Source organism: Halichoerus grypus, chromosome 5 (assembly GCF_964656455.1).
Source record: "Halichoerus grypus chromosome 5, mHalGry1.hap1.1, whole genome shotgun sequence".
Taxonomy (NCBI): domain Eukaryota; kingdom Metazoa; phylum Chordata; class Mammalia; order Carnivora; family Phocidae; genus Halichoerus; species Halichoerus grypus.
In genome coordinates, this window is record NC_135716.1 from 114,249,298 (window position 1) to 114,273,755 (window position 24,458).

The 24,458-nt window shown below is 40.6% G+C and overlaps 1 protein-coding gene and 1 long non-coding RNA gene across 8 annotated transcripts in view; one reads left to right on the top strand and one right to left on the bottom strand.

The window, feature by feature from the left end:
- LRRC8B (leucine rich repeat containing 8 VRAC subunit B) overlaps positions 1 to 586 on the bottom strand; it is a 96,312-nt gene extending 95,726 nt beyond the window's left edge. For 4 of the 7 annotated variants that reach the window (XR_013448071.1, XM_036118593.2, XM_036118592.2 and 1 more), the window contains exon 1: positions 440 to 585. The gene's annotated coding sequence lies outside the window, so the exon portion shown is untranslated. Of the gene's footprint in view, positions 1 to 439 lie in introns of all 7 variants that reach the window. The other 3 variants (XM_036118598.2, XM_036118594.2, XM_078072780.1) reach the window with 2 other exon arrangements.
- Positions 587 to 17,200: 16,614 nt separating this feature from the next.
- Positions 17,201 to 23,982, top strand: LOC118552249 (uncharacterized). Its single transcript, XR_004925430.2, has 3 exons — positions 17,201 to 18,006; positions 20,700 to 20,879; positions 23,301 to 23,982. It is a non-coding gene; the product is annotated as an uncharacterized LOC118552249 (long non-coding RNA).
- Positions 23,983 to 24,458: the final 476 nt, after the last annotated feature.

Here is a 24,458-nt window from a genome sequence, read left to right on the forward strand (position 1 = left end):
CAGGGGGCAAAGGAGAGCGAGCAAAGGCGGACGCCCTCGGGAGAGGTCTGCTCACTCTAGCCTGGGAAACCAGAACCCAGTGCCCGCACCGCGCCGAGGGCTCACACTCAGGTGCAGCGCCGAGACTCCTGCGGCGGAGAGGGGACCGCCTCGTCGTGGCCGCCCACTCCTCTTGCCCCGAATGACCCCAGCACCCAAGAGAGGTCCCCTCAGGGGTTTCGCTCCCTCTCTCCCGCAGACAAGGGAGCAGCAAAGCTGCCACTCATCTGCGGCCGCGCCACCTGCCTGCAGGCCCGGCTCGCAGGTGAGGCGCGGGCAGGTAACCGCACCTGCTCGGCCAGCCCCACCTGCTGCGTCCCCTCACCCCGTCCTCCGCCTCCACCGGCGGGGTCGGCTCGGCTCCTCCTCCGGGAGCGGGGGGCGCCCCGCTCCGACCTACCTGCGCGACCCCAGCCCCGGGCGCCCGCGCTCCCCGCCGCGTGCGCCCCGCGCCGCTCCGGGCGCGCCGGCGGCCGCCCCGCGCCGGCACTTTCTCGGCTGACGGCTGCTGCGGGCTCAGCGGGAAGCCCCAGCGCTGCCGGGCTCGCCGCCTCCGACCGGCTCCATTGTGACGCGGCGCGTTCCGCCGGCCAATCGCAGCGCGGCGGCGCGAACCGCTGACTAAGTTCGCGTGTGGAGGAGGAGGGGACTGGGCGGAGGCGGTGGCCGCGGGGTGGCGGCGGCAGAGGCGGAGGAGGAAGAGGAGGAAGAGGCTGCGGCTGCTTCGGTAGCTGCCCCTGCTGTGAAATTTGCAGCCGCCACGGCCCGAGTGTGTGCCCAGCTTTGGGCGCGCGGGGGCCGGTGACTCACCCTCGCCGGTGGAAACAAAGCGCAGCTGCCGTCACCCGGAGCGCGCCATGTGGCCGCCCCGGGCCGCTCGCCACAGCCTGGGGTCGGCGGGCAGCGGTGCTCAGCTACGCGACTCGCGGGCGGCTGGAGAGCGCGGGGGCTGTTTTCAAGAGAAGGGAGGGACGGGGCTTAGGGCCGTCCGCCAGGCGCACCGGGCAGGAGACTTTGGAAGTACTGTATTTTTTGCCCCCCCCCCCCCGCCTTTTCACGTGGGCACCCCTGAGTAACTTATTTTCATAATGTGTGCTGGGCCCTGAGGGAAGGCTCAGGTGGAGTACGTGGGAACCTACCTCTTAACACAAAAGTCTCTTTACCTTTCTTTATTCGGCGGGCTTAGGAAGGCCCCAGGGCCGAGTCCCTGTGCGGGAGAGTTACAGTTGTGCCAAACCAAGCGGCTTAAGTTAGGATTCGGGGCCTCCAATATCATCCGTCTCTCTCAGAGGTCCTTATCCTCGGCAGAGGGAACATGTGGAGGGGCCATGCTTAACGCCAGCACCAGCGTTTCACTGCTAATACACTGCAGGTCCACCTCATCTACTGCCCCACTTGGTTCCCTCTACAGTTAGGGCCCTGCCTTTGAAAAGTAACAATGCGCCTTATAGAACAAACAAAAAATTCAAACCCAGGAATTCGGGGACTTAATATTGTCATCCTCATTCAGTCCCCATTTCATCCCCACCCCAGATTTATCTTGGGCTTTTTGCACAGACTATCTTCTTCAACACAATGATTCAATTAGGCAACATTTATATCTCTGAGTTGCTATGGCAATCACATGCCCATTAAAAAAAAATTGTAGAGGGACCTCCCAAAGGAATAAAATGAAGACTATAAAAGACACAGCTTTGGGGGGTATATCTGATGGGTTTGTGTAAATGGGAGAAAGGAAACCGGCACAACTGGGTTATATGAGACCAAATTGTGTCCTACAAAGACTGTTCAGATTAGGACTACAATTTGAATTTCTCTGAAAGGGAATAAGAAGAAGGCTGTCTTTCTGACACTGCTCTATTCTTTCCTTGTCCATTCCATTCTAGGTTGGCAGCTGTCTTCTTCCTGAGTCTTGGAGGAAAGGTTGAAAGAGCATTTCTGCATAAGGTCATTCAGAGAGTTTTTATTGAATTTATGTGTGAAACACTGTGTATGTACAGATCTATTAAGCCAATTTAGGTTTAGGTTTGCTCCTCAAAGAGCTTACCACCTGGAGAGGAATATAAAAAATATATACAGAATTAAATATGAAACAAGGAAAAAAGTGAGTGTTATAAGCAATACTGATTATAAAGTCATGAGATTAAAAATTGAAAATGTCCAATTTTCCATATGTATCTTGGAATGTTTGGAAAGGAATTTTCTCTTCCCTTCCAAATCCACAGACAGATAATCCATCTTCTATCGTATCGCTACCTGTGTGACTGGGTGTAGTTACTTCACCTCCTTGGGAATCAGTCTCTTCCTCTATAAAGTAAAATATTATAAACCAGATGATCTGTTAAGATTCCAATTCCAATGATGGTATGAATTAAAAGCTGACTTCCATGCTTGGTAACTCAAGGTACCATTCGCAAGGAGTTGAAGTCATTGAGTTCATTAAGACTGCATTAGCTCCGGGTTAATCTCAGATATGTCGCTTATAAATATGTTTATTTTATTCCAATTCTCATGAACAGTGTCACCCTCCATGATGACAACATTTATTATTGTCACTAGAGGATGTGGGCTTTTGAATTTGTGATATTGCTTCTGGGAATCCTCCTCTGAACATACAATGGATGTTTCTCTTGTTTCTTCTTCCCCCTGTGATGCTTCATATAAGCTCCTACTTGCATTACAGTGAGGAGAAAGATGAATAACCTCTAATCCTACTCTTGGAGAACTTTAATACTATGCATGTGGTATGGGACCATAACGAAGAGAAAGTATTTACTAACTGGAAACTACTGGCATCCCAGAGTAGACCTTATGAGAAACATAAATACGGTTTGTCTTTTTATGTCTGTACCCAGTTTTAACACTACATTGTAACCTCTTTGAAAACAGGACCTGTGGAGTCTTAGAATATGACTTAGAATATGGCAGTCCTTACAGGATTACAGGAGTATCTGAAATTCTCTAAGGGACTCTCTGATTAAGCTATTTTGGTTAAAAAAAAAATTCTACAAGACTCAATCACTATTTCCACAGCCAAATTAATTGAAGTCTAAAATGTTAGCAGGCTACCTCTGAGCTAATTCTCTGAAAGGCAAAAAAAAAACAACAACAACAAAAAACCACACATCTCTGAGTGTCATCAGCATAAGCTATGCTCCATGTGGCTGTCTTGATAAGAGTTTCATTTTTTCTGAGTCTTGAGAAAATTTTTATGATTAATGGAAGACAGAATATTATCCAATGTTAACAGTTCTTTTCCAATTCTGTATTCTAAAAATTATTTATGATACGAAAAATCCTCTTTCTTTAAATTAATTAAACATTTGAATGTCTACACAGTATAAAAGAAAGACTAGGGATCTGACAGAGGTGAGGGAAATACCCAGATAAATATAGTAAATCATTTTCTTAAAGATATGTATTCTAGGGGCGCCTGGGTGGCTCAGTCGTTAAGCATCTGCCTTCAGCTCAGGTCATGATCCCAGGGTCCTGGAATCGAGCCCCCCATCGGGCTCCCTGCTCTGTGGGAGGCCTGCTTCTCCCTCTCCCACTCCCCCTGCTTGTGTTCCCTCTCTCGCTATCTCTCTCTCTGTCAAATAAATAAATAAAATCTTAAAAAAAAAAAAAAGATATGTATTCTAGTGTGGAAGGTATATCCAGGTAGCATACAGCATCTCAAAGAGGAGGGTTGGTGGGCCATGTAGGTTGAAGGAGAATCATACTGAACATGGGTCTGAGAAAGTTTGGCTAGCTTTAAGATTCTAAACTGGAATAATACTTTTAAATATTGCCTCAGCAAAATAAATAAATAAATAAATAAATAAATAAATAAATAAATAAATATTGTCTCAGCATCATGGTTCAAGTTTGTTAGTTTTATTGAGATGTCAGGTCAAAAGAACAAAAATTAGAAGTTATTCACAGTTTTGCATTCTCAGAAAATTTGCCTGAGTCCCCCTGGTTCAGCTGTATATGGCTGAACACATTGTTATTGATAAAGAATTTTTATTTTTGGCCAATACTTCACCCTGTTTTCCTGCCCTTTTCAATCTTCAGAGGTTTAACATGAGTTTTCTTGGGCCTGGGGGAAATTCTGAGAATAACTCCTGAGGATGAGCTCAGTGGTGGGAATTCTGAGGACAGGATGAGTAGGACATTGCACATGTGTTTGGAATAAAGTAGCTTGACCTAGAAATCCAGACTGCAATTGTGCAAGGGTGCTGTGCACTTCAGTGTGAGTTGATCCCTTATCATGGTCCCATTCTGAAATATTCATGACTAGTTACTCTGTGTTCTCACCACCCACCATGCTGATTGCCCCCTCTGCCTTAATTGTACATTGCTCCTTACTTATGAGAAAAGTGCTACAGAGGTGACCTCCCAGCCTCTTCTCTGAAGGAAAAACACCAATTCCTGCAGCAGGATGCCCGACATCCCCAGCTGATGTGTCTTCTGGGAAGTTGTCCAAATATTTCTTTGAAAGTTTCCCATGCATCCCATTTAGAGAATACATACTGTCATCTGGGTCACATATTGGAATCCACCACACAGCAGCCAGCCAGTTACTGACTTTTGTCCCTTTCCTATCCACAAAAAGGAGATGGCTTCTAAGAAAATATTTGCAAGTGAAGCCAGGCTGAAAGCCTAGAGATTAAAGCAGAGTTGGTGCTCCTCAGTGTCTGCAAAGTGGTTGAAAATGACCCTGATGAGTTCTGCTAGTGACTGGACAGTGCTTGTTGGGATCCCTGCAAGGATTCACTCTGTGTTCCATGAACCATGTTGCAATCTGTGCAACAGGTTTCCTGGTGTTGTTACAGTGACTGGTTTCTGAGGTTCCACATAGTAAACCCTTCCATTTATTTGGTTGGGGGTAACCCAAGTCTCAGACCAGCCAGACCTTGATTTCTCCCCTTTTTTTTACCCTTCAGCAGCTGTGTGTGTCTGTGCACATGCCTGAGCATTTCTTGGCCTGATGTTAGGTCATCTGTTAATTATAATATACATTGAATATTGGACTTCAATTCTCATCTAAACTGATTCCTTTTTTTTTTTTTTTAGAGAAAGGGAGAGGGAGAGACAGAGGTGGGGGGAGGGGCAGAGGGAGAGAGAGAATCTTAAGCAGACTCCACACCCAGCGTGGAGACCAACGCGGGGCTTGATCTCACAATCCTGAGAGCATGACCTGAGCCAAAATCGAGTCAGAAGTTTAACTGACTGAGCCACCCAGGTGCCCCTAAACTGATTGTTAACGGTAGGAGCTAATATAGCTCTGTGGTTTATTAAGAATAAAAAAAAAAATCGTCAAAGAACAGGATTCAGGACATTTTAGGGCTGGAGAAGAAAGAGATATATGCAAGAAAGAGCACTGGACTTGGAGTCTTGGGTTCTACTGGTGGCTCTTCTGGCCATGAAAGCCATTAACAGTCTAGGGAGGAGTTTCTATTTTACAAGGTGTTTAATATATCTATCGTGAACTATATAAGAAAAGAAGATGGATATAGTTCACTCATGTTTTAGAAGTTTCAGAGTTCATTTCACTCATTTATCATCCAACAAGATTTATCCTATGCAAAATACTGCACTGGTTTCTGGGGATACACCAGTCCATATGATGGATGTGGCCTTTGCTTCCTCAGGTCCACAGTCTCTCAGCATTCCTCCAGAGAACGTAAGGCTAGATGTGATAAATCAATGAGGACTAACTAACCAAACTCCAATCTGTCCCCACAACTCCATCCTCTTTGGCTTGGTCTCCTGAATTCTCCATATCTAAATGCAGACACACTTTCCAATTACCTACTTCTACTGACTTATCTCTGCAAACTTCTTTGCATCCAATTTACTATCTCCACCAAACTATTGTTTTTGGAACATATAAAAACAAAAGGACATTTTCCCTCAAGAAGTGTAAAGGTTTTAAAACTTGAAAAAATAGAGGCAAATATGTGGCCAGATAAGTGAGCAAATATGGGGCCTGGTAGAATCTCCTAACACAGGATACTAACATGGCTCAGAGACTATAACTCAAATATGCTTGATAATAGCTTAATATAATCTAGTTACCTTATGAAAAAGAGCAGTAAAATAACAAAGCAGATGTTCTTTTTCATTACAAAACTGGTGGGCAAAAGTAGTAAGGCTTACACAGGTAGAGGAGAGGGTGGGTTAAAGTAAGAAAAACTTCTCAGAGAAATTGAGACCTGATGAGTAAATTAAAGAACTCAGGGCTTCAAAGAAACCTGTTGTTTTAGTGAGTAGAACAGCTTCTGGTGGCTGACAAAGGCCTTGTGTAGGTGGGGGACTTATGGACAGCTTTATTACAAGTAAAGATGAAGGGGAAGCATCCTGAAGGATGAAAACAGGTATATAGGTGGGTGGAAACTTTACACTTTTATCTTTATCTTTGAGTGAGCTTAAATGTCAAACAAAATTCCTGGATTTACTTAATTTACTTATCAGTTCAATAAGCAGATATAATATTTTGCTCTTCAGGATCCAGGACAAAAAGGATCTGTGCATTCTGAGTAAATAACAATCAAAATGCAAATAATTTCTATTTATAAACTAAAGTTCACACAAATTACTCAGTGTATTATAGTCATTTCTGAGCAATATTCTCTTACCTCTATATTCTGTATACCTAAGAGTGCTGTCATCTATTAGCAGTCCCTAGCCTTGCTGAGTCACTCTGTGAAACCTCCTGCAACCCAGCCATCATTCAGAAGCCCAGTAGGTTGAAAGATGACAATTACTTAATTGCAGATCCCCAACATCCTCTGGAGGATAAAGGCTATATCCATCACATGGACTATGCATCCCCAGAAACTGGTACAGTGATTTGCACATACTAGCCACAGAATAAATAGTTATCAAATGATGAATGAATAAATGAAGCAAAATGTAGTCTGTGATTTCTGAAATGCACATATTCTCTATTCTGTATATTCCAGGGTTGTCTCAGGATTTAACCCCTAGCTCTGTCCACTTCAGCTCCTATAGTTTAACATGATGTCACTTGATTGAAGAATCAACAAATTTAAAAGACTGGGATTTGGAAGTGCAAAGGAGTACATAGGGATGATTTGAGAAAACAAGGGGATGATACAGAAGTGGCAACATTTTTCAAAATTAGCTAAAAAAAATTTACTTATTATAAGATCACTTATTATATTTCTCATGGCTATGAATGTCTTTATCTCCTCTTTCTTGGTAACATATACATCCACACTGGCATTGGGCCATTTTTTCCAACTTGAGTGTCTTGTGGCTTTGAAGTGTCATAATATCTTGAGGTTTCTTTGATAATACTTGACCAGAGGACTGGCTTTGGAGATGCCAGAAACCATGATGATTAGCATACAAGACAGCATACAAGACAGTGCAAAACCATGAGTCAACAAATTATGACTACCTTTAGAAATAGCTACCTATATATAGCATAAGTGGCTAAAAGCATGGATTCTGGAGCAAGGCGACTTGGGTTCAAATGTTGGCTTTGCCCTTATGAGCTGTTTGAGTTTTGTTATTACTTAATTTCTCTTAGCCTTAGTTTTCTACTTGAAAAATGGGTTGTGGTAAGGATTAAATGAATAATATGGTTAGAATAGCTCCAGAAACATATTAATTTAGCCCTTATCATGATTTTTGGTAAGTGAACCACTCTGAACTAAGAGTTTCCATGCACAGAATGAGAGGTTTTGAGTAGATTATCTCTAAGGCCCTTCTCAATCTACTGTTTTCAAGCAAGAACAGTTCGTCTATGCATTTTCCTACATATATGTGTGTGGTTAGAGATAGGGAAGTGGGTGATTAGTTAGTAAATGCTTTCCTTGATTGATGGAAGAAGGGGTTATTGGGAGATTAGACCAAGCTTCTTTCCTAGATTCTAAATTCCTTGGGAGTGAAAAGTATATGGTTCTTCTTCCATATCCCAAGGCCTAACATGGTACCTGGGGATAGTGGGTGCTCAATAAACTGTTAATGAATGTGGAATAAAGGCCCTTGTGTCTTAAGTTCTCAGGTGTGTGGGAATCAGAAAGGGTAGAAACTGCTTCCTAAGCCTTTTCTTGTTTTAACACTACTTACACAAAATATTCAAAAAACATTAGTGCTCTCTACTGGAGATATTCATAGTGCAGGAGTTCAGTTAATTGGTTATTGATGGCAGATTCTGATTGGAGTTCAGAAGTCCTGGATATGGCAGATAGACATATTTTACTGTTTCAAGTACATATTTGGTGTATGTCATTGAAGATGACATGATTTGCACTAAAATTTCTTTGCCTTCTATTTCTGACCCTCCTTCAGAGCATTTGTTTGTTTGTTTGTTTTAAGATTTTATTTACTTATTTGACAGAGAGAGAGATAGCGAGAGCAGGAACACAAGCAGGGGGGGTGGGAGAAGGAGAAGCAGGCTTCCCACTGAGCAGGGAGCCCGATGCGGGAATTGATCCCAGGAACCTGGGATCATGACCTGAGCCGAAGGCAGATGCTTAACGACTGAGCCTCCCAGGCACCTCCCTTCAGAGCATTTGTATCAATACATTTGTACAAATTGTGTATTCTTTCTCATTCATTGTGAATAAAAAGAGGACAGCATTAATTAAAATATCAATGTTGAGAAAATAAAAAGACAACCCACAGAATGGTAGAAAATATTTATAAATCATATATTAGATAAGGGACTTGTATCCAGAATGTACAAAAACAAAACTCAACAATAAAAAAAGACAAAAACACAATTTTAAAATGGGTAAAATATTTGTTGACATTTCTCAAAAAAGAGATATACAAATGGACAATAAGCATATGAAAAGATACTCAACATCATTAGTCATTAGAAAAATGCACATCAAAACCACAAGGAGATAATACTTAGAACTCATTAGGATGATTAAAATAAAAAAGACAATGACAAGTCTCAGTGAGGATGTGGAGATACTGGTATCCTCATAACAATTGCTGATAGGATTGTAAAATGGTGTATCCACCTTGAAAGACAGCCTGGCAGCTTCTCAAAATATTTACCATAGAATAACTCTATGACCCAGAAATTCTACTGCTAGGAATATACTCAAGATAAATGAAATATCACCATACAAAAACCTATACATGAATGTTCACAGCAGCATTATTCATAATAATGCTTGAGAAAACAAGGGGATTTCATTATTATTCATTATTCATAATAACCAAAAGGTAGAAACAGCCTAAATATCCATCAACTGATGAATGGATAAAGGAATTGTGGCATATCAATATAATGAAATATTTTTTGGCCATAAAAAGTAATGAAGTATAGATAAGTGCTACAACATAGACGAACCTTAGAAACATGCTATGTGAAAGAAACCAGTCACAAAAGACCACATATCATATAATTCCATTTACATGAAATATCCAGAATAGGCAAATCCACACACACACAAATAGTGCATTAAGGGTTGGGGGAGAAGGGGCAGACAGTGACTGCTAATGGGTACAGTGTTTATTTTTGGGGTGACAAAATGTTCTAACATTAGACAGTGATGATGATTACACAACTGTGTGCATAATACTAAAAGACAATGAATTGTATACCTCAAAAAGGTGAATTTTGTGGTGAATTACATCTCAATACAACTGCTATTAAACAAAATCAATGTTCTCTAAATATACCCAGTTGCAATAACCATAGGACAAAATGTCATGCTTTGGTGGATTTTTAAAACCTGTATTTTGCCATATAAAGATCTCCTGGAGAGCTAAGCCAGTCAAGTGATTTCTGTTTTGTTTTGTTTTCAACTAAAGAAATCATCTGAGGTTGTATTAGTATGATGCCAGAATTGTTACGGAACCTGGACTGGATTGCCCGACGGAAGAACCAAGTGGCACTCGCAGATCTTGGAGGATAGGAGGTTTATTTAACGCTGGTGGGCTCGGAGGAGAGTGATTTCCAAAGGTCTGAGCCCCGAGCACAAACAAAGGGGGCAATTTCTGCACTTCTACTTCGGCATACTTGGCACTTTTGGCGCGTGTGCGAAACAGGGCAGGGAGAAGAACACGGAAGAGCCCCAGGGCAAGGACTGGGACTCTCTCACTGGATCTGTCAGCCATCTTAGGACACAGATTTTCCTTATCAAAATAACTGATTAAGAAGTAAAAAAAAGCAATTTGGTTATTTTAGTTTTATTGAATTTAAACTTTTTACTTTCTATTAGGCAAACTCTCAGGTATGTTTTTTTTTTTTTTAAAGATTTTATTTATTTATTTGAGAGAGAGAATGAGATACAGAGAGCATGAGAGGGGGGAGGGTCAGAGGGAGAAGCAGACTCCCTGCTGAGCAGGGAGCCCGATGTGGGACTTGATCTCGGGACTCCAGGATCATGACCTGAGCCGAAGGCAGTCGCTTAACCAACTGAGCCACCCAGGCGCCCGGTATGTTAATTTTTTTAAATAAAAAGTATAAAAGAATGAATTCTGTATCAAGTACTCCCAAGCTGTGCATTTGGACTTATAATAAATGCTGGCCAGGGCTTTAAAATGATATGGAATGTTATATATATGTATATATTTCTCTTTTCATTTTTTTCAATTTTTGTTTGATATCTTTGGTGTTTTGTTGTTAGGTGCATGTGTTTATAATTATTATATCTTCCTGATGGATTGATAGTTTCATCATTATAAAATGTCCCTCCAAGCTCTATTGTTGTTTACATAATGTATCTTTTTCTATCCTTTTACTTTCAATCTATGTGTAATTTGGCAACAAACTGTATCTCTTTTAGACAGCATTTAGTTGGATCCTGTTTTATTTTTAAACCCAGTTTGAAAATGTCTGCCTTTTGATTGAATTATTTAGTCCATTCACATTTGTTATGAGTACAATTGGACTTACACTTGCCATATTGTTTTCTATATGCCTCAAGTCTTTTTTGTTCATCTATTTCTCCTTTACTACTTACTTTTTCATTACTTGAATATTTTCTAATGTTGCATTTTAACTTCCTTAATGATGTTATCACTATACATTTTTAGTTATTTCCTTAGTGATTGGTTTAGGGCTTACCATATACATCTTAACTTGTCAAAAACAGCTCAGAATTATATTAACAATTCCAGTGAGATGTAGAGACATCATTCCCATATAGCTCTATTCTCTTTCCTCTGTTACTGTGGTATTATTATGTATTACCTCTATACATGTTATAAACCCAATAATATGTTGTAATTATTGTTACTTGTATGTCTTTTAAAGAAGCTGAGAGAAGAGGAAAGAACAAGTACATAATTTGAGGCTTCTGTTGTATTAGCCATCTTATTTATCATTTTAGGTTTTCTGCATTTGTTCCTGTGGATTCAAATTAACATCTAGAGTTTATTCTTGGCCCAGTATAGCTTTGTCCCCACACATCTCCTTGTGCTGTTATGAGCAAATACATTACATTTCTGTATGTTATATAAGGCCCAGTAATACAATTACATATATATTGCTTTATGCTCTTCAAATCAGTTAAGAGAAGAATGGATAAGAAATATGTATTTATATTCTTATAATTATATAATTACCTTTACCAGTGCTCTTTGTTGTGTGTGTGTGTATTTAGATTACTTTCTGGGGTTACTTGCTTTCATTTCAGTCTGTTGAACTTGCTTTAGTATTTCTTCTAAGGCGGATCTGCTAGCAACAGAAAATATATTGCTAGCAATATTTTCTCTGTTTCATTCTCTCTCTGTTCTTCTGGTATTGCCATTATATGTATTTTGGTGTACTTAATAGTGTCTCAAATTTCTCAGAAGCTCTATTTATTTTTCTTCATTCTTTTTTCTGTCTGTCCTATGGATTATGTAATTTCTATTGATTATTTTTGAGTTCTCTACTTCTTTCTTCTGCCAGTTCAAATTTTCTATTTAGCCTGTCTAGTGAATCTTCAAATTTCAGTTATTGCATTTTTTAACTCCAGAATTTCCATTTGGTTCTTTTCATAACCTGCTATCTCTTCATTAATCTCTTCATTAATTACATTAATTGATGTAACATTGTCATCATACTTTACTTCTAAAATCCTGGTTTCCTTTAGTTCTTTAAACATATTTATAATGGCTTCGTTGAAGTCTTTCTGACAAGTCTGACATGTAGTCACTCTTCCAGGCAGTTCTGTTGCCTTTCTTCTGGTATATAGGTCACATTTTCCTGTTTATTTTGTATGTCTCATATTTTTTGGAAACAGAATATTTTAGACCACATATTATAGCAACTTTGGGTACTGGCTTCATCTCTCCCCTCCTCTGGGGCTTGTTGTTATTAGCTTGTTTACTTGTTTAGGGACTGGTTAGATTACTTTAGTGAAGCCTCTTCTCCAACTCTCCCCTCCACCCTGCTAAACACACACACGATGAAGCCTCTGATGTTGTTCCTCAGGGGTCCATCCTTGGATATGGTCATAGTCACTCTGGGAGGACAGTGGTTTTGGTGTGGTTCTCTGTCTGAGTATGTGCCCACATCCATCTGTGTAGCTCTACTAATTGGTAGTTGCTTGCTCTATTGTTTGTAATAATGCTCTGGGGAATAAATTGCTTCACACATTAATACAATCAAATTTAGGCTCCCTTGGAGGGACAGTTCCTGACCTCAGTGTTTGAGGTTTATTCAGACTCTAGGAAAGCTCTTCCACCTGTTTCTTTGCTTATTTTTCTCCAGCAACTCTTTGGTTCACTGTTTAGCCTATATCTTTCATGAATCTATCAATCTCCTCCCAATTGTCTTTCACCAAAGCCTCTACTCTTTTTGAAAGCAGCCTTAGGCTTGAACTTCATATTCTATTGCAAATGAAGTTGGTTCCTTTGGGGAAAGATCTTGAGCATTCTGTTCTATGGCCAGCTTTTTCTCCCTGCCAAAATTTCTGAGCCACAGCTCTGGTGCTGAGGGAAGGAGAAATAGCTCACTTCTCCCTAAGTGAAACACTAGCTTAAAGAACTGAGAACTCAGTGGATGTAGGGGCAATAGCCCCAGGTGTCCTTGGCTTGTCTCCCTTGGCATGGTATCCCTGCCCTATGAGCTGAGGCAAGAGCAATTGGGACCTCAGTGTTCTACTATGCCCAAGGTAGAGACTTTTCCCCTGAGTGGGAGTTAGTGGAAGAATGGAGTCCCTCCTCTTGGCTGCACTTGCCCAGAAGTTTGCCTCAGCAACTAGTAGTTAGGGGCAGCATGAGAAATGCTAATGTCTTATCCCTCCCAGGAAAATAGCCCTCCAATGAGAAGCTGGGGGCATTCAGAACCTTGTAATCTTGACTGTACTAGTCTGGAGTGAAGTTCCCATTTCACTGACCTGGAAGTAAGGAGGGAGGGTATGGGTGTTGGTTCAAATACCACAGGCTCTTGCAGTTTTATGGAGTTTTAGTAAATATTCTTGAGTAAATGTTTCCTCTTTTGCTGTATCCCCATAGGGCCACTTCCATTTTTTTGTATGCCCCTAGGGTTAAGCATTTTTAAATGGTTGTTTTAGAAATGATTTCATTAGTTTCGCTGAGGAGTGACTGTGAGTTGCACACTGTCATGCCAGCAGTAGAACCAGGAAAGGGATACTTTGATCCAGTGTAGATTAGCATTGTCTTTAGTGGAGTGCTTTAGGTGTCTGTGGTTGCTAGTGGAAGGCCTAAGATCTATTTGTAGTAATAATGTTAATAATAATAATAATGATAATTTCTTAGGCTAGTATTCCAGAAGCAAGGCTAAGATGGAAATTCCTGTAGGTGGTTTGTTGAGGGAGTCCTTTAGAGAAGTGGTGACATGGGGATACATAAGTCCCCAGGCATCTCCTGAGGGAGGTGGTATGAGCCTACAGCAGCCAATACCCATCGCATCTAGGGATGGATGCTCTGTCCTAGTAAAGAGATCGGGACTGGAGTTCAACAGAGGTAAAGAAGAGTTCAAGAACTAAAGAAGAGAGAAATGAAAGGAGAAAAAAAGAAAGAAAATAGAGAAAAGAATAAAAAAAGCAAAAAGCCGGGGTGTGCATGGGAGTGCCACGGCAGGACTAACAATGTTCCCAGTGGTCATTCAGGAATACAAAGGCCCTTGGCTTTGGCCTAAGCCTTCTGAGGTCAGGCTTATCAGAGCCCAACAATGTTGTAATCTCTTGGTTAATGTCATCCAAAGAGTGAGAATTTTGGGAACATTGCCCATGGACCCATTTCCTACTCAATATGCTTAAATTATTTGGTTTAGCAAGGAGTAGAGTTATTTCCCTAAAGCAAGAGCCCCGCATGGCAAATATTTTCCTTCAGGTAAATTGGCAACAGAGAGACTTCAAGTGGTATTACCTGCCCCCAAAGCCCCATTGTGGTTCAAGTGCTAAACAGGTACTATATGAACATCCACTTAAATAGCATGCTGCGGTAACCTCTTCAGAAGGAGCTATATTTTTGTAAATAGAGTATGCATGCACCTGGTCTCTCTTTGATAAGTGACAGTGTGATATCTCTTAATAAGAACAAAGTGAAGGAGGATTTGCAGACTGAACCTACTCATTGTTAGGTGTGATAAATGCTTTCTTCTTTCACTGAAGATGCTTAATGAAGTAGATTATAGAGACCATTTCAAAACCTTTGCTTTTAAGGTTAAAGAGAAATTGCCATCCAGTAAGAATAAAATCCCACTGAAATGTTAAGTTAGGTACCTAACTACACCGCATATATGCCAAGGAATATGTACTGGGGAGCTAGAAATCACTTTCTCTGTCTTGTTAATTTAAAATACATTAGCAGGTAAGTAACCCTCTCAATAGCACACCTGACTCCAAATGGTGTGCCATTCCAATACCACAGACATATTTAGAAGTGATGATTTTATCACAAAACAATACCTCTCCTATTCTCCTAAAGCAGAAGCTATAACTTCAGACCCAAAAAAACCAGTGCAATCCAACAAGTTAACAACTTCAACAAAATCACAAAGACCTCATTGACATATGAATATCGGGGGGAGTTGTAACAAAGACATTTGGGAGAAATTTAGATATATTATATTCCAACAGAATACTTTCTAAAGTTTCCTCTAACATCTGCTTTTTCAATGCCAGCCAAGATAGGTAGTATCTGAATCATATTTTTGATTCATATTTGATTTCAATCAAATTCAATCAAAATCAAATATGATTTGAATCATATTATGATTCAATCATTTCAGTATATGAATCATATTTTTAATCTCTTGGGTTTCACATTGTTTAAATTTGTCATGCCAGAATATTTGTTTAGCAGATGGCATTTCAATGTTTTTTTTTTAAGTTTCTTACAGTTTCTAGGAGAATTTAAAACTAAATTGTCCTTAGGAAATGATTCCTTATCTCTTCTCGTTGGAAATAAATTCAGAACTCACAGCTGGATTAAGCAGAACATGTGAAGCAATGGTACTAATGATTGGTATCTGTTGTTAGATGACCACTACTGATGTTTCATTCCTTACGAAATCAGACTGATCTGTAATTCACTATTATTTTTGTTATCATTTTGATTTTATGATGCAACAATGGAACAGCACTTTAAGACAATGACAGTATATTAAAACAATAATCTATGCACCAGTTTTTAGTATTTCTATGTTTTCTCTCAGATGTATTCCATTTGCACTGGATTTTTGTCTTCAATGGCCCTATGTTCCCCTTCAGTGCCCACAACTCCAAAGTCAACTGCAAATGGAGGGGATAAGACCCTCTCCATGCTTTCAATCTTATTACTCCTCTTGCTAACCCTTGGGATTCTGCCCCGTTAAGTCAATTCTAGAAGTGTCAGTGGTTGATAATAGCTTAATATTTGCTAAAATCAACAAAAAGTCATTAAACATCTACTATGTCCTAGATGGAGTATATGCTTATGTTTTATGTTATCACACACACACACACACACACACACACACACACACACACACACCCACCCCAGGAAGTCCCTTTCCATGGAAGACTGAAATGTAACAATGACCCCATGATTTTGAATAAATCAAATATTATTATCTTTCTGATGACAGTATGTTTTTAGATAGGAAACATCATAAACATTATACAATACTTTTTTTCAAAGTCTACTGACATTGATGAATAAATATGCAATTATTGCCTTACCAAGAACTAAAAAGAGATAGATCCCATTTTAGGCAAAGTATTCATAGAGGAGACAGAAACCCAGGATTATAAAACATTGATTAGGGGTGGTTATTTATGCTAAGCAAGGATACTTCACAGGATTCTTTTGAAGTATAAACTCTGATTTAAACATTATATTTAATAAGATTTTTAAAAATTCAATTTGGGCACTAGCTTTAGGGGTATACCTGTTACCATTACAGCTACATAGATTTTAAATTTAAAAACATTGTATTTGATTCTCTTGGAACATTGGGTATAGAGAAGAAGAAAGCAGAGGTAGCTAATATTTATTTAATATTCAATTTTTTCATACTTTTTGCTAAGTGCTCTCTCTTTGTCCCATTCAGCATCAGAACAGTTTTTGAGGTGAATGTTCCTATCCTTATTTTGTAGATCAGGAACAGAGTCCCACAAATTACTGTGATTATGCAGCTAGCAAGGACTGGAAAGAAGTTTACAATCCAGTTCCATTGGACTCCAAAGTGCATGCTTTTTTTTTTTTTAAACCATTTTATAAACCATAAATAAAGCAACCAAAAAACCTCCTTGATTTTGAAAGGAAGTAATAAGTATTTTTTGAGTACAAAGAGCCAGATTGTTACACTCCAACTACACGTAAAATAACTTCTCTAGTTAGCTAGCTTTAAGCCCTTGCAAATTGTGGGTTTAGCCTCTTGAAAAACACTGAAAATTCACTATGCATGAAGAAAACAATTCCCTGGACCCATTATAGCCTCCTGGCATATTATACGCTCCGTTCTTATGAGTAAGCCATGCCAAATATAGGATCATGTTAGCTGTTGAAATCTGTCTTTATGTAGATAGATATATGCTCTCATCGGTGCCGTCCCCAGCAATACAGATGGGTTATTTGTTGTCTGGTGCCAGCCTGTAGAAAGATCCCAGAGTACCACAGATTGGGCTGCTGTTTGAGTTGGAACTGAACCAACCAGCACATGATGACTCCAGTCATCTCTTATGATAGTCAGTTCTCTTCATTAGCATTCATTTTTGCTCTTGGGATTCAGCCCTCACACAAGGGGTGGGTTCCTGACAGCATCTGGTTTCCCCTTTTCCATGTCACCAGCTTTGGGTATTTTATTAATTGCAGCGCAAGCTGGTATCATTTACTAGTTTTAACTACTCTCCAATGCCATTGGTTATGTATACATAACTCTTTGTTCCTTCTTTATCAAAAGATCCCAGGATTAAAAATCTTTAGCTCATTATGATGTTGTAGTTTATTTCATTCTTGGTATGGAGTGAGCACAGCCAGACTCTCAGAATGTGGTAAACACTTTGCTGTGTGACGAAGCATTTTTCTTGTATGACTTTATTCTGCAGTGACTTTCCTTCAATCCACCCTGCCCTCTCCTGGAACTCCTTCTATTGCTTCTCTCCAACTTGCAATTCTTTCTCAAAGTAATAGATGTCACATCTGTGCCACTTCAGAATTTTCATGTGTCCATATTCAAGTAATGCCCTTTGCCCCTCTTTTACCACAATGTGAATATGGACCACGAGGTTGGTCAGGCAACTAAGAAACCTAGTCTCTGAAATGACCAGTTTATCCTTTTCTCCACCCACCCCACCTCCAGGGAAAAGCCTGGAAAAATTCTCATGAGACGTATGAAAGTTCTGAAATGGAACAGGCATGACATGTATTACGGCGAATGAATCCTATACGCTAAAGAAAAGCAGGAGAGCATCCGAGGACATCCTGGTGTGGCAGCAGGACAGAGCCCTGCCTCAGAGCCTTCGGAATCTAGAAGCCCTGGGAGACACAGAGGATGACAGAACTTTGGAGGGCACCTCAGATGCCAGCACATTTGCTGCCCTCCCTTATGTAAGCAACTATATTCTGGGTCATGAGGTGGAGTCACTAGGATGTCTCTGTTCCTTGTGTTACTCTTTTGTTCACTCAACAAATATTTATTGCTTGCCTGCCGTGTGCCGGGAGCTAGGCGTACAGCTTAGAATATTTTTCTTGGCACCATGGTGGTCTTTCCTCCTTCTCTCCCTACCCATCAGCAAAGTATCATTAAATATTTGCCAAGCATCTGTGCTGTGCTCGGCACTGTGGTGGTAATTGACGTACGGATCTCTCATCAACATCTTAATCTTGAATGGTAGATGCTAATATTCCCATTTTGTAACTGAGGAAACTGAGACTCGGCAAAAACTAGTTGATCTTCTCAAAGTCCAAGGTGGAGCCTGGATGCTGTGGACCCTCATTCTGCTGGGCTCCAAACTCAGCTATGTTACATGTTCTTTCCCCTTGGGTGGTAGAAAACCCTCCTGAAGAGTGAATGAAAGTGCTCGACATGCCAGACCGACAGCTTCCTGCAGCACTTTGGAGCAATTCCAGCTCTTGTCCAAGCAGGGCTAAGGTCGGGGGCTTCCTTCCCTCGCCAGGTTTTGGCGACAGAAGGTTCTTCTTTTTTTTTCTTGTGTCTCTTGACAAATGTGGTCCAGTTGTCTAATAGCAGACTCAACTTTTTTTTTTCTTTTTGTAGTTTTTCTCACCTGCGTGAGAAAATTTGTTCTCACTTTCTTTCCTTTTTCTAAAATGCACTTAGCCTTCTTTTATACAAGGCTTAAGTTTTTCTGTGTCATTGCCTGGATCAATGGGATGCCTTTTTTCCCTGTTGAATGTGCATGCATCAAATTATCAGTTTTCCTAGAAACTTCCACATGGTTGAGTCAAGTCTGGTCTTTTCACTTAAGAGCAATTAATATTGGGCAATACCTAATTGAGTATGTGCCTCAATTTCCTCATTTGTAAAAGGCAATAGTACCTACCTCATAGGGTTGTTATAAGACCGTGGGACACCTGGGTGGCTCAGTCGGTTAAGCGTCTGCCTTCGGCTCAGGTCATAGTCTCAGGGTCCTGGGATCGAGTCCCGCATCGGGCTCCCTGCTCAGCGGGGAGCCTGCTTCTCCCTCTGCCCACTGCTCCCCCTGCTTGTGCGTGCTCTCTCTCTGACAAATAAATAAATAAAATCTTTTTTAAAAAAGACCAAATAAAAAATACGATACTTCCCACAGCGACTAGAACTTAATAAGATATTAGCAGACGTTAACTCATTATTATTGAGATTTGGTAGAGCATGTCAATTACTTCCACTGGAATATGTTCCTAGGAGGGGATAGGACCTGGCAATAAACCCACCCACAGGGGAGCTGGACCCTGATGCATATGCTCAGCTGGAAGTTCAGGTCGTCAGGTTAAGTACACTTTCCAAAGACTACAGTCAGGTTCAACTAGGCTAATAGTTGGCAACAGAATTGACATTGAAGTAGCAGGGAGTCCTGGCCCTGGAGCAAGAGACTGCAATAAAAACTTGAGGAAGATCTGTCAAGGGATATGAAGGCTCAGCTGCCTGGGCTGATTGCTAGGACAGGCCTCCAAGCCTTCAGACATGACCTTCAGAAGAAGTCCTGGAAAGGAAAAGGAATGTAGGCAAGTAATGAAGATGGGCAGAAGCCAGCTGCATGTGAAGGAGGTAGATGCCCCAACTGGGAATTCAGTGAAGGCCCAGATCTCAGACGGAGGGCCCAGCGCCAGAGTCAGATTCAGAACAATGGGAGCAACGTGCAGCTCTGGGATGCAGGGATGGAGCGGTCCTGGGCCAGGCCTAGGGATCCAGGCAGTCAGGGGGCACCTGGATCCAGATCCAGTGATTCTGGGTGGGGAGAAATATAGAGGTGAGGAACCAAGCTGAGCTGGATCCTTTATACATTTATTTTATTAGTCATTATTAGGTTTATAAACTCTGAGAGTTTAGATAGCTCTGGGTAGGTAGGTAGGTCTCTGGATGTGGCGTTTAATTGACATCTTATCCTGCTACCACTGTGAAGGGTTGTAGAGATAATGAAAAATAGACGTGAAGGTGATTTTTAAGTTTTTTTTTTAAAGCTTTTAAAATGTAAGGCATTATGGCCATTATTTATAATCATACTTTTTCATGATAGCAATGCAATTTTCCATTAAATTTTTTTCATGATTTAGCCTGAATAATATTTCCATTAAAGTAAGTACAACTGGTATATTGAATAAGCATGCTTTGAGGAATGTAATAAGAAAAGCAATTTTATTTTTGCCTCCTACTGTCACTTTAAAGTGTATTCAGGAAGAGAAATCTTTTTCCTGCTGCTGGTTAAAAGCTCAAGGGGGCTTAATGACAGAAAGTCCCATGGTTGCTTTAACTTTCAAAACAGAGCTAGATTCAGAAATTAGCGTGTCTAGTCCAAATTCTAGTTTTCATTTAAAGGTAAGACTTCCTTCCCCTCTCCTTCCCCCTCCTGTCCCGAGCTGCTTCCTAGCAACCTCGGCAGGGAGGCACTAGGTGGCTTCTTCCACCAAAGCAGGAAGCAGCCGCAGGTCTGTCTCCCCTGAACATTACACTATAAAGCAGAGCTCAGGGAGGGACAAGGGGAAAGGCACCAGAAAGTTCCTACTTGATAGGTACTTCCATTCTATCTTTTTCCCTTCTGGGTGGCTGATGTTTAAAGCTGACTTTTTCTCTCTGAGACCAGCCTGAACTCTTTGACAGCTCACCTGAAGGGCCCATCTGACCTCAACTCCCACAGGGTGCAACGCTCCTCACCCTGCTGGCGAAAGGCACTCCTTCTTGGCTTCCAGATTTCCAGCAGTCCAGCCCGAGCCCAGACTCTGTGGGGACCTCTTGCTCTCTGGCCAAAGCCGTGATTGAACAGGTAAGATCCCCTTAAAAAGGCTTCCAAGACGAGCTCTCATTCTCTGTTGATGAGTCCACAGCTGCAAATCCCTTAGATATTTCTGTCCTGATCCTCAGACCAGTCGCCACAGCATCCCACCATAGTGCTCAGACTTGGGTTACACCCCAGCCCAGGGGACATGGGTTAGGTCTCCCAGGGGCTCCATAAAGATTTCCTCACCTCATTTGAAGAAGGACAACACTCTTTTCAGTAGGTGAAATTTCTTTATGACTCTACCCTCCCAGCCTACTCTCAATGTTTTATATCATCCAGTTAGGTGAGGGGTTTTATTTATTTTATTTTATTTTTTTAAATATTTATTTATTTATTTGAGAGAGAGAGAGAGCAAGCAGGGGGAAGGGCAGAGGGAGAGGGAGAATTCTTAGGCAGACTCCCTGCTGAGTAGGGAGCTGGACACAAAGCTTGATCCTAGGACCCTGAGATCATGACCTGAGCTACCCAGGCACCCCTGCGTGAGGGGTTTTAAAAGTACTGGGTTCTCAGGGCGCCTGGGTGGCTCAGTCGTTAAGTGTCTGCCTTCGGCTCAGGTCATTATCTCAGGGTCCTGGGATCGAGCCCCGCATCGGGCTCCCTGCTCAGCGGGAAGCCTGCTTCTCCCTCTCCCACTCCCCCTGCTTGTGTTCCCTCTCTCGCTGTGTCTCTCTCTCTGTCAAATAAATAAATAAAAAAAAAAAAAAAAAAAAAAAAGTACTGGGTTCTCATAATTTTATTTGCAAATGTATATATGGTCTGACATCTCATTTTGGAATTAAATATCTATTGAAACAGACATTTAAGTAACAATTACTTCACCTTCCTGCCTGCCCTCACCCACTGCCTTATTAAAGACTCTGCGGCATCCATTAATAGCTACTTCAAGGCACTTGGGGCTTTCATCAATGTTCTCCTCAGTGCCCACTGCCCAGTTCCTAAGCCACTCCCACATTTCTGATATTCACTGTGGTAGCACCCCACTTCCAGATACCAAGATCTATAGAAGTTGTCTCCTTTGGAATAAATTACTCCCAAACACAACAGCTTTAAACAACAGATACTTATTATCTCACAGTTTCTGAGGGTCAGGAAGCTTGGAGCGGCTGAGCCGGTAGTTGTGTTTCAAGCTGTCTCACGTGGTTGCAGGTGGACTGTCAGCTGGGCTGCAGGCTATAGAGGCTTAGCTGGGGTTGGGGTTCCATTTCCAAGCTCATTCCCCTGGCTCTTCCCCCTCCCATGGGCCTCTTTCCACAGGGCTGTTAGGACATGGTTTCTCTCTGAGTCAGTGATCCAGCACAGAAGAAGCACATTCCCAATGAGGAAGCTGTAGACTTTTTACACTCTCATCTCAGAACTGAATACCATCGCATCTGCTCTATCCAAATCATCAGCAATTAGTCATTAAAACTAACCTACACTTAAGGGGAAGGGAATTAAGCTTTACCTCTTGAAGGGAGGAGATTTGATGAACCTGTGGGCAAACCTTCAAAACCACGGCAGGCAACATGCTGACTGAGGAAGATCATTTTAGATAGTTTAAACCTCTTTGTTTCCCAGTTGTCTGAGTTTAAGATATAAAATATCTTAACCCCACCCTCTAAAAAAGGCTTAAGTAATATTAGTTATATGAAGGCATTAAAGGAATTGGTCATTAAATTTCACAATCTAGCTTAGGCAAAGAGTAAAGGAAAATGAAATCTTGCATGCCTGGCTAATTTATAAAGCACTGACATCAATGAATTGAGCATATTCTTGCATCAGCCGTGAAAATGAACAACTCCTACGTCTGGCTTTATCTTGTGGCTTCTTTCTTTCAGATTTGTGGTTAAATAATATGTGGTCAAAGGGTTTTCATCACCTACCTTGTCATTACAAATACTTCCTCTTAGTTGACTTCTAGTTAACTTTGAACAATCAATGTATTACAACCTGAATAAGACTTATATAGAGAAAATCCATGAATTTGAAGAAGATACATAAAAATCATTTAAAAGCTACAATTAAATATTACAGACATGGTGTAGACATGGCATATTTGTTCATTCCTTAGAGAGGTGTAGAACCTTGCCAACTGTAATTTTCATTCGCATTTTTTATTTTTCTACATAGATGCCGAACAAGGTAGTGTTAATTCAATAAGTAGGTAATATTTAATGGTCATAAAAGGTTGGAATAGTTCTGGAGCAGTTCCGTTGTCCTCCATTGTTCTGGTAGGAACTGGAGTTCACTAGACTTGAGGATGGGAGAAAGGAACTTTCTCCAGTCTTCCCTGATATATCCACATGGTCTGTTTAAATTGAGCATTCAACATCAGGTCCTAAAAAAGGAAGAGGGCTATTTATTAAGTAGGGTCGACAGATAGGAAAAGGAGTCACTGATAACCTATTTTTCTTAATTTACCCTCAGGGCTAAAAACCGTACAGGCTTTGGAATGGTTGCAGCTAGCGATGAAGGTGATGTTAATGTTTTCTCTTACGGCAGTTTGATGGCCATAGAGCTCAATGCCTTGGAATCAGCTATTCTGCTCCTCACAGCGCCCTCTTGTGGCCAGTGTTCAATCTTCTTAGAGAATTTCTCCCCTGCTTCTCACAGATCACTCTTCCAGTTACATCAGAAATAAAAGATTATTTCTCACGGATTACTTGCTTCTACAACAAACTCATTAGAAGTGGGAACTTAATTATTATGAATTCACATGCTTTATATGTTCAATACTTATAGGAATTAAGAGATTGTTGTCATCACTGACTGATTGGATTGTTACTTTTGTTCTCTTGTACAAGGAGTCCATAAAAGAATTTAAGGTTTGTTCTCCTTTCTTTTTTTTCCCCAATGCATGATAATTATAAGCAGAAATTTAAGAAATCACTATATTTGTATGTTGACAAAATCATAATCTTATAGGAAATAATAACATTAACAAAAATCTCAATAATTTTCATGAATCATTCCAGTATCATGATATTTGGGGGCATATGGAACAACCTACAGCTATCAGGAGTAAATAATGTCATTAGAAAAGTAAAGCTCTCTGATGGTGATTTGTAACAGTAATAAAAGAGGAATTTCCTAAGCATCAAACTTAAAAGTCTGTAATGTGCTCATTTATTGTTTCTATGATTATTGTAGCAGATGCTACATATCATCATTAATATTTTGTCAAATAAAAAAAATTTTCTCAGCTCATAATTTCCACTGAAGAACTATATAATAAATAAAAATACAGGAATACTTTTTTCCATATTTTCCCCATATTTTTCCATATTTCCAGTTTTTAATTAAAAAAACTAGAATTAAGTATGACTTAACTCAGAAAAATGAACAAATTATAAATGTTCAGCTCAATAAACTATCACAAAGTCAACTCAGCTGTGTAATTACCATCCAGGCCAAAAGACAGGGTGTTATCCTCATTCATCTGCCAATCAATGCCTCCTTCCTTCTTTCCCAGGAGTATACATTATCCTGACTTCTAGCATCATTTTGGTGGTTTTACAACTTTATATGAAAGGAATCACAAAGCATGTACTCTTTTTTTTTTTAAAGATTTTATTTGTTTGTCAG